At 38.0% G+C, this 9,898-nt stretch overlaps 1 long non-coding RNA gene across 1 annotated transcript; it reads left to right on the top strand.

The window, feature by feature from the left end:
- Window positions 1–4,836: 4,836 nt before the first annotated feature.
- LOC113070804 (uncharacterized) lies at window positions 4,837–9,135 on the top strand. The gene is made up of 3 exons (XR_003279994.1): window positions 4,837–4,946; window positions 5,256–5,257; window positions 8,890–9,135. It is a non-coding gene; the product is annotated as an uncharacterized LOC113070804 (long non-coding RNA).
- The last annotated feature ends 763 nt before the right edge of the window (window positions 9,136–9,898 follow it).

Below are 9,898 nucleotides of genomic sequence, written 5' to 3'. Positions count from 1 at the left end.
TGTAACCTTTTGAAGTTACATAAAGCAAAACCTAAGTTTTTTAAATAACAACTGTTTCCTTAGGGATTTGAGTCCTGAAAACAATTTAATTTGTCAAGATCATAGGGTTTTAACCCCAAGAGGTATACAAAACATGGGATGAGGTTTAAACCTCATGGATATAATGCATGGATACAACATTTACTATTTCAATAAAAGTAGCAATCCTCTCAAACAGTGCAGTTTCAACATTCAACATAGCACTCTGTACTTGTGCTCTAAACATTACAACATTAAATGCATAAAAACATTTTGTTTAACAGTTAAAGATGTCAATATTTCTATATAAAGCAATTTTGCTAAATAATGTCAAAAATAATTTCTTAAGAGACTGCATCCTACTGATAATGAGTAGTGCTTTTACGAATTCTGTTAAATTAAAAAAAAAAAGTCTAAAACAATGCTGTTTCAACAGCTAACATGGCGCTCTTGACTAGTGCTCTAAACACGACAATAAAGAAAAAAAGACCAGATGCCTTATTTGGCACAAAGCAGAAAACAGGCAAGTGTCTTACCACCACTGTTCACAATGGTTAAACTAAATTCAAAAGCAAAACTGCTAATTATGTACACAAGTGATCAGAGAAACATTATGTCTGTGCAAATAGTCCAATAGAACCTGGAAGATTTCAAACTTAGTCGGGGAGTACTGGTAACCAAAAATGTGCAGTACTTGCAATGTCAATAGCATTTAATAAAACAACTTCGACTTAAAAGCTTGTACTTTTGTAGACAGCTTAAGAACATCTAATTCTAGAAAAAGTTTCTGAAACACCTCGAAAGTGTAATGCAGTGCTCTGGGTTATGCAAGGTTGAGGGCATAAATGAGTCCCATAAGCAGGGCACAAGCTTTAGCAGTACTTTGGCATCCCGGCAATATCTCCTTGCCTTCAAGAATAATGGATACATCCACTGGATCCTTTCCATCAGCTCCATGTACAACCAGAATCTTGAGGGTGTGTTGCGCTGTGTCACTGTGGTTGTCCTCCTGCACAATTTAGACAAACTAAATAAACTGAATTTTAATGAAAAAGCTACACTAAAGTAATACAGTATATATTACACTAAACTGAGTCAAGCCTGCAGAGATGGTCTCCAACCCAAATCAAACACGCCTAATTCTGCTCATTAATATTCTACTAGATGGACTAGAAACTTTTAGGCAAGTGCATTGAGGCCAGTTAGAGCTAAATTCTGCACAACAGTGACCCTCCAGAACAGAATTTGGACACCTCTGCTTTAAGATTAACCTGTACATAAGGGGTGTGAACCCTGGTCCTGGAGTCAATGTCCTGCAGAGTTTAGCCCCAACCAGCTCCAACAAACATACTTTGAAGTCTCTAGCAGACCTTGATTTCCTGGATCAGTTGTATTTGATTAAAGAAACACTCCACATTTTTTGGAAATAGGCTCATTCTCCAACTCCCCCAGAGTTAAAAAGTTGAGTCTTATCGTTTTTGAATCCAATCAACCGACCTCTGGGTCTGTTGATAGCACTTTTTAGCATAGCTTAATATAGATCATTGAATCCGATTAGACCAGAAGCATCTCGCTCAATTTAAAACGTGACTCTTCTGTAGTTACATCGTGTACTAAGACCGGCGGAAAATGAAAAGTTCAGATTTTCTAGGCCAAAATGACTAGGATCTATACTTTCATTCCGGCGTAATAATCAAGGAACTGTTCAGCTGGAACATGAACACAGCAGGTACAGTGATATCATGCAGCACCTGAAACCAGCCAGACCCTCTTCCTTGCACAGGGAGCGTGTCTTGCTAGCTGGGAACTATTTCCACAGGTGCTTTCATTTATCAATGCACCTGCTATGTTCACGTTACAGCTGAACAGTTCCTTGATTATTACGCCGGAATGAAAGTATAGTTCCTAATCATATCGGTCTAGAAAATCACAGCTTTTCATTTTCCGCTGATCTTAGTAAACTATATAACTACAGAAGAATCAAGTTTTAAATTGGAAAAATATCAAAACTCTTTGGTAATTTCGGAGCAAGATGTTTCTGGTTTAATCGGATTTAGGGCCCTATTTTAACGATCTGAAACGCAAGTGTCAAAGCGCGAAGCGCAAGTAAGTTTGTGGGCGGGTCTCGGCGCTGTTGCTATTTTCCCGGCGGGATAAATGGCTCTTGCGCCCGGCGCAAATCTAAAATGGGTTGGTCTGATGTAGCTTCATTATTCATAGGTGTGGTTTGGGCGTAACGTGAAATAAACCAATCAGAGCGTCATCCAACATTCCCTTTAAAAGCAGGTGCGCAAGTTCCATTATGGATTGCTATTATTATGGCGTATTTACCAGGCGCACGCCAAGAGCGGTTCACAGCCGAGCAGACTGATGTTCTTGTAAGAGCAGTGAAAGACAGAGAAGTTGTGTTGTATGGGGATGGGAGAAACCCACCCAAAATTGCGTCGGTTAAACAGGCGTGGGAGGAAATAGCCACAATTTTTTCATTGATTTTTTTTCCTGGATGTTTATAAGATGTCCTTATATACATATATGTCTTGCCACTATAGGGCAAACAGGTCTGATCCTTAATTACTACAATTAGCCTGAATAATTTGTAAGCTAGATTTATGCCTATTTTTTCACATCTTCGTGGCACACCACAATGATTTCCGTCATCTCATGTGTTAATATTTTTTCAGTGTAACAGTTTATGATTTGCAAAAATAACTGTTGCATCTGTGTAGATTACATGAGCAAAGTGTATGCGCGTTGTGCACGCTATACATTATGGTCAAGCATGCGCCCTTAAAATAGCATAATGAACAACGCGCAACGCGCCACTGACTTTAGACTAGGTTTTTTCTGGTCAGTGGCGCAATTGTTTAATGGAATAGCAAATAGCACCAGGGATTGTTTGCGCCGGAACACGCCTCCTTTTTTGCGCTGAAACGCCCAGGGAGCGCAAGTTCATTCACTAGTTTAGCGACGTGCTTCTGTGGAGGGAAAAGCGCGCTTTGCGCGGGTGCAAAATAGGAATGACACATGCGTCGGTGTACAAAGTCAATTGCGCTGGGTGCAAGATAGGGCCCTTAATGTTCTATGCTAAGCTATGCTAAAAGTGCTAGCGCCAGACCTAAATGGATTTGAAAATGGGAAAACTCAACTGTTTAACTCTGGGGGAGTTGGAGAATGAGCCTATTTCCAAAAAAAGTGGAGTGTTCCTTTAAGGTTGGATCTAATCTCAGCAGGACACAGGCTGTCCAGGAGCATATCTCACCCCTGGTGTATGTTACGGTAATACAATTGTAACATTTTTAACATGACATTGAACAAAAAATGCTTTACCTGGCAATCTTCAAACAGTTCCTCTTCTTTCTCGCCAAGGTACAGTATGAGGCTCCGGATAACAGCTTCACGCCTCATCTCAATGTTTTGGTTCTGTGAATAGATAATTATTTTCAACACATAACCAATATCCATAGAAAACAAACTACCAAGTGATAATACAATGGCATACACATGCAAAGAGCAGTGATTTGAACGAAGACTACAAGAGAAAAGCCTGGAAAGATGGAGTCTGTCTGGTGGTTGCTTTTGTAGTCTGTTAAGCTTTTTTTCAAAATATTAACTTTGTTGCCATTCTTTGTCGTTTAAACTGCTAAATATATGTACACTACATATATTACAGGTCACCGGGATTTTGCCAAGTAAGACATGTTCCTGGATCAACATCTTTTGTTGATCCTGTATCAACATTATGTCCAAAAATATAGACTTAACCCTATCTCTAACCCTAAACCTAACCCTACCCATAATTTATTCCTAAAAATCAGTGGGAAATGATACCTGATTTACAAGGATGTAGAAGTATCTAACCCTGATCGTAAGGCTAAAACAAATATTTCCTGAAAAGTTATATCTCAATTCTGATTGGTTGATTGGAATGTTGTTGGTTGATTGGAATGTTATTCCAGGATCAACAAGGATGTTGATTCAGGAACATGTTATACTTGGTGAAATCACACTCACCTATATTACACATTATGTAGCAATTAAGATATGTCTGGATATTTCACATCACTAGGTTTAAATCTAAGACTTAAACAGTGTTTTCAGTGTTTACACATCTAAAGGTGATTGGTGCCAACATTTAAAGTTGCCTTTAACTGTTTCGCTCTCTTATCTTTAGGTTTAACCCAAGGTTTCTGATCTAGTCAGTCTGATCAAGTCTGGATCCAGGCCCAATTTTTGACTGCTGATGATATTTTGCAGACAGCCTTTAGAAGACCTAATAAATTACCTCTACAATCATTTAAGACCTCATCTGTGCTGTGTAAAGAACTATATAAATAAAAGTGATTAAAACTGACTATTGAGTGAGGACTGATACTGTATGAGTGTGTAGTGTGTGAGAAACAGACCACATTCCTCAAAAGAGTGAACAAGCACAATTTTTAACAAACACACCTGACTCAGTATGTCCATGTACGGCCTCAGCTTGGTGCCCACAACACCTCCCTTGAGCTTCATTAGGGTAATCATTTTTGGCGTGTAGGCGTCAAGCCTGTTCATGAAGCTCTGTTCCAAGGAAATCGTAGTTAGTCTCCTAAATTCTTCTTTTATCTGGAATGACAAGAGATCGATATTTAAATAATACTTTTAAATTGTTTCTGGCCAAACAAGAGGGCTTAATAAAGGGAATACATTTACATACCTCAGCTTCACAAAATAAGGCAGGCCATCTCTCCTTGAAGTCTTCAGCAGCTGGACTACCACTCACAACCTCCAGCCTTCGATAGGAGAATGTTTTTGCCATTTTTTCTTTTATCACTTTATGGTTGTTCTTTTTTTTACCTCTTCGAGAAGCTCCTGCCTTTCCATTTCAAGGCTATCAACATTTTCTCCATTTGGATGTGGAGGTAGGAAGTTGACTTCCGCTCTCTTTGGTCTTTTGCAGTTCTTTGCAGGATTTTGCTCACCGGGTAATTTACGTTTTAAGGCGTTAATGTCAAGCTCGGGACAGGTACTTCACGCTTTCTCAATTTAGAACGATAATTGGCCATCTTATACTTAAGACGCTGTTGCCACCCGTACATACCTGAAAATGAGGTACCCGGCTCCCTCAGACAAGGATGTTTCTTCAGCAAAGCTTCTATAACCACCTCGATTTGAAGCCCAGTGGGATAGGCAGTGTAGCGGAATATTTCTTCTGCAAGCTTCTCAAGCACACCAGAGGTAATGCTTGGATTATTAAGAAGTGTTCCATCACTTCTAAAACCTCATTTGCTTTCTGAAGGATAATTTCAACATCATACGAAAAGCTGGGTATCACAAAAGTAGTTGGCCAACCTTATGATCGATACTCTAGAGGCTGTTGTAAAGTAATGGTGTCCGAACTAGCTGAGGAACTGTCATCCTGGAAAGACTGACTGAGTGACACTGAAGGGGATGAATCAGCAGCTTCATTGACAGGAGTCAATGATAGAATAACAGAAGGTTCTGTTGTAACCAGTTTGATTGTGTCTTTGTCCTTTAACAGGTCTGTTGATGTAAGAGTAAAGAACTGATTATCAAAATCTTGGTCCATATACATAACAGTGAAATTTCCCTGGAGTTGAAAACAGTCCTGTGCAGCTGCCAAAAGTTCATCTACAGTTCCAGGGAATCCATGTGGAAAGGTTAATTTATTAACTGTAGTCTCATCAATGATAACATGTAGTCGAGTGCTGGCAGACATTATCAGAGACTTGGGTGAGCAGAAACTGCAAGAAAAATTAAGAAAAAGATCTGATTAAATAAGACAAGATCAAATACAATTTCGGCTCAAAATCACATTAAATGTATGGAAATGAATACACATTTAAAACAAATTAGAAATAAGGCTCCAAGACATAGAAACAATCAAAATATTCCAAAGGTTTGCAATAATTAAATAAAATAAGTACTTCAAAAAGTTAAGTGCTGTCTAACTTTTAAATGGATAGATAAAAGAGACTGGAAAAAAAGAGAGCATTTTTGTCAGAAAGAATGTGACAATTATGTTAATTGCTCATTTTAATTCAAATATATATACATTTTAAATCTGAAGCCAAAATTCTTAAAAAAATTGTATGTATCTTTTTGCATATTATATTATTTTGAAAGTTATTGCAAATTACATTTTTCTTTAATGTTGTGCAGTCTTCAAATACACAAACATATTTTGACAAGGTGTCACCCAACAAAGCACAAGCCCTTCTGAAATTACCTAGTTTGATCAGCAGATGTAGTGTTTCAGAGAAACCATTCGATCACCTTGTACTGCATAAGCAGAGAGTGGGTATGTGTCATCAAGTTGTGACTGCTCAATTACTTTGACTATGCCTGTGGACTCTAACTTGAAACATCGAAAATGCTCACAGTACCATGCACTTTGCAGTTTCACAACGAACACTAAATGGTCCTGAACAACAACAATTTGTAGTATTTCGGCAAAGTCAGGCAACCCACTGATAGAGCCATATACCAACATCATGCCTACAGCATAGCTGGTGCCTTGAAATTCTGCAGTTTTAGTCAAATTAACAAAAGTGTCCTTGGGAAATTTCTGTGCTAGAAAATCTTGCACACTCTCATTTACAACCTCAACTGGAAGTCTTGTCATCTTCGACACAGTGACGGCTGGTTTCTTGACATTTGAACTGTGCAGATGGTATGCGCATCATCGACTGGTGTTTTTTTGCCATGGACATTAAAATGTTACGAAAACTGCTGGTCTGTCTCACTATCTTCTTAAAGAAGTGGTGTTTAGCCTCAAACCTCATTGTCCATAAAGACACTAGTGGGCCAAATGCTTTGATGAGCTGTGGATAATGTTCCAGAAAATGGTGTTTTGGAATCAATTTCTCTTGTTGAAAAACACTTTTAAATCTCTGTCTATGCTCTGCAATCAGGCTGTCCAGGTAACCAATGCTTTCCTCAGTGAAGGTAGGTGACATAACCAACTCAACAACATCTTTGAGTGTCATCAGTAGCTGCCATGCCAGTTCCTCTTCTGGTACTTTGTCCCCAATCATAAGTGGAAGCAGCCTCAGTAAGCACCAATTTTCGTGGGCGTTACCACCAATGGTTTTACGAGAAGCAAATGTTTGTGGTACTCCTTGGGGACAATTAGTCTTGTCTTTCCACTTGTAAGGGAAGTTTTTGATGATTCTGTTGAGCTGTTCTAGAGAGAAATATTTTTTCTTATCAAGAGACCAAACACAATGCCAATTTTCCAGGTACAATACCTTCAAGTAAATCGTGTAGTACATCAGGTGGGTAACCGGTTGTCACATGAAAATGACTTAAAGTTTGAGTAAGTGCACAATGTGTTTTAACTCCATGGCTGTGGGTGTTACTAGCCCAATGCCGCTTCAACATCCAAATGATATTGCTGTTTTGTTCTGCTAGGGAATGCTCCTGTCCTTACTTCAAGTTCTTGAAACCGCAATCTTTCTCCAACACAAAATCTGCAAGCGTGTGACCCACTGAAACTTTCAACAAAACCTCCGAGTGAGTGAGCACCAAGATTATCAGCAATGACAGAAAATACTGTCCCTTTTACAACTCTTCCCAAATGAGGCACAAAAATTCCATCCTCTTAAAGGCTTTTTAAATCCTTTAACAATGGCCCCAGCACTGCAGAATAGCCAATTTTTTTACATCATCAGCCTTGGCCAAAACAGCTAAGTAAATTGATGATAATGCAGACCTTAACACAGAAGGAATATCAGCCAACACCCAGTAGACTCCAGTTATCTTATGTTTTTTGCGCGAGGTTCCTAAAGGATTGCAAATTTCAAAATCATCACAGTACAGTAAAAGTGAAAGTCTTAACTCCTCTTCAGATAAAAATTTGTTCTCTTTTGAAGTTGGAACCATCATGAAAACTTGAATACTGACATGGTCTGTGGTGTCTTGCACTCTTAAACACCTTGTCCTGAACGTCTGTGTTCTTTAGAATTTCTGACAAGGACCGCAAAATTGGTACATACTGGAACGTCCTTCCCTCTTTTCATCAAGTATATACTCCAATGGCTCAACAATAGAGAAATGTTTCTTCAGGTACCTATTCCGCTGGAATGCTGTGCCAAGAGGACCTTTCTCATTGAAGGCTGCACTAAGGGGATTTAACTGGCAAATGTTATTTACCAATTCTGTGATTACCAATTTTTCAAGATTGCAGTTATGTTTTTTTTAATGTGTTGTGGACAATGTCTTTGATTACGGGTTCAGATGCTGTACAAGTAATGAAGTGAATCTCGTCTACAATTTCATCAATGCATTTACTAGGCACATTAAACATGCAGCCTAATTTAAGCAATAAGGAACCAAGTTGATCAACGATGACTTCACACAAATCTTCACCCTCTTTTACAAATGTTTCTTCAGAAGCAACAATTTCACTTTCTTCTACAAAACTATCTTCAGTTGGCTGATCTGAATATGTCTGGAAGACATTATTCTTAAAATCTTCAAGGCCGTGAGGAGTGTGCTTCCTGCTTCTATGTGAAGCAAATGTTGAATATATATTGGTACTGTAGTCACAGTCTTTAAAAAAACAATGAACAGTTTCATGCTTTTTCAGATGAACTCCAATGTGTTCCAAAAATTGCCTCTCTGTATGACAATTAAATGCATTGCACACAAGGCATGAAAAGGAAACAGTTTGACTTAACTGCTGTGGTTGTGCATGGTCTCTAGACAAATGTGCTCTAAGAGCCCCCCAACCTTTAAACGAACAAGGACAATTTAAGTGCAAGCAAGGCACCGACCAGCCCTGACCGGTATGTGGATGCTTCAATCTGTAATGCTTTAACAGCTCTAAACGTTTTGAGATCTCATATTTGCAATATTTGCATGGCCAAGACATAAGATAAAAATTTACTGTTTATCCTTGATGACACACCAGGGTTGAAAACCATGCGTCTGAGAGATTTCCTAAATGCAGTCAAGCTGTAAATGAACAAACACAATTATATTAAAACAACAGAATTAATGAAAATACATTATATTTAAGGTAGAAAATTACATGAGAACTAATCAATAAACAGAAGCTGAAATACAACCAGGAGTTGTATTCCGATGTGATGCTGGTTAATAATCATAATGTCTAGGTAACAAATAAGTTCATTTAAACACATAAGTCAATGTCAGAGCTTTTCAGACACTTTCTGGACTGAAAAAAAATATCAACCTATTACAATAGTTCATGATAGAGTACAAAAAAAGTTTAATCTCCAGTTATATAGTTTCTAAATCTTAGATGGCTTATTATGGGTAAAATGATGCTGCTAAATTTCGAAATATTTGTTCTACCACTATTAGTATTTGTAATGATATAACCAATATTTTTTAACATTGTTTAACCAAATCTTTTGTCTTTTTTATTCTCAGTTTTGTAATGTATCTGAGAAGAAACGCTTGTGTAATCCACAAAGATTAATGTAAACCGTAGAAGGTATGAACGTTATTGTGCTTTTCATCCAGAAATAAAACGCTGCTCCTTGTAAAATTACGCCTACAGGTCAATTTTGGTTGGTCCAATAATCTCAAGGAAAATCGTGCTGTAGTCACGAAATTTATAGTTTATTGATTCGTTTTCACACATTTTTTTTTTCATGTCACTCAGCACGATTTATTTCATGTAATGTTTTGAAAGTTGTGGTTAAATGTAACCTGATCGCAATTAAATGAGGAGGGTGGCAAATTAGGTCTGAACTTTTCCTAATGCAAAATTCGTGTTTTAACATAAATTCACTGACTGACACAAATTTCTCTGGTTTTAAACTGACTTCTGTATGAGACTACTGCTTCGCGGACTGCAATGGAAAATGCAGGCCTAGGTTAATGTAACCTCGAGTTAACGTTACCAGAG

Source organism: Carassius auratus, unplaced genomic scaffold (genome assembly GCF_003368295.1).
Source record: "Carassius auratus strain Wakin unplaced genomic scaffold, ASM336829v1 scaf_tig00005315, whole genome shotgun sequence".
Lineage (NCBI taxonomy): Eukaryota > Metazoa > Chordata > Actinopteri > Cypriniformes > Cyprinidae > Carassius > Carassius auratus.
This window is presented reverse-complemented; position numbering and strand designations above follow the sequence as displayed.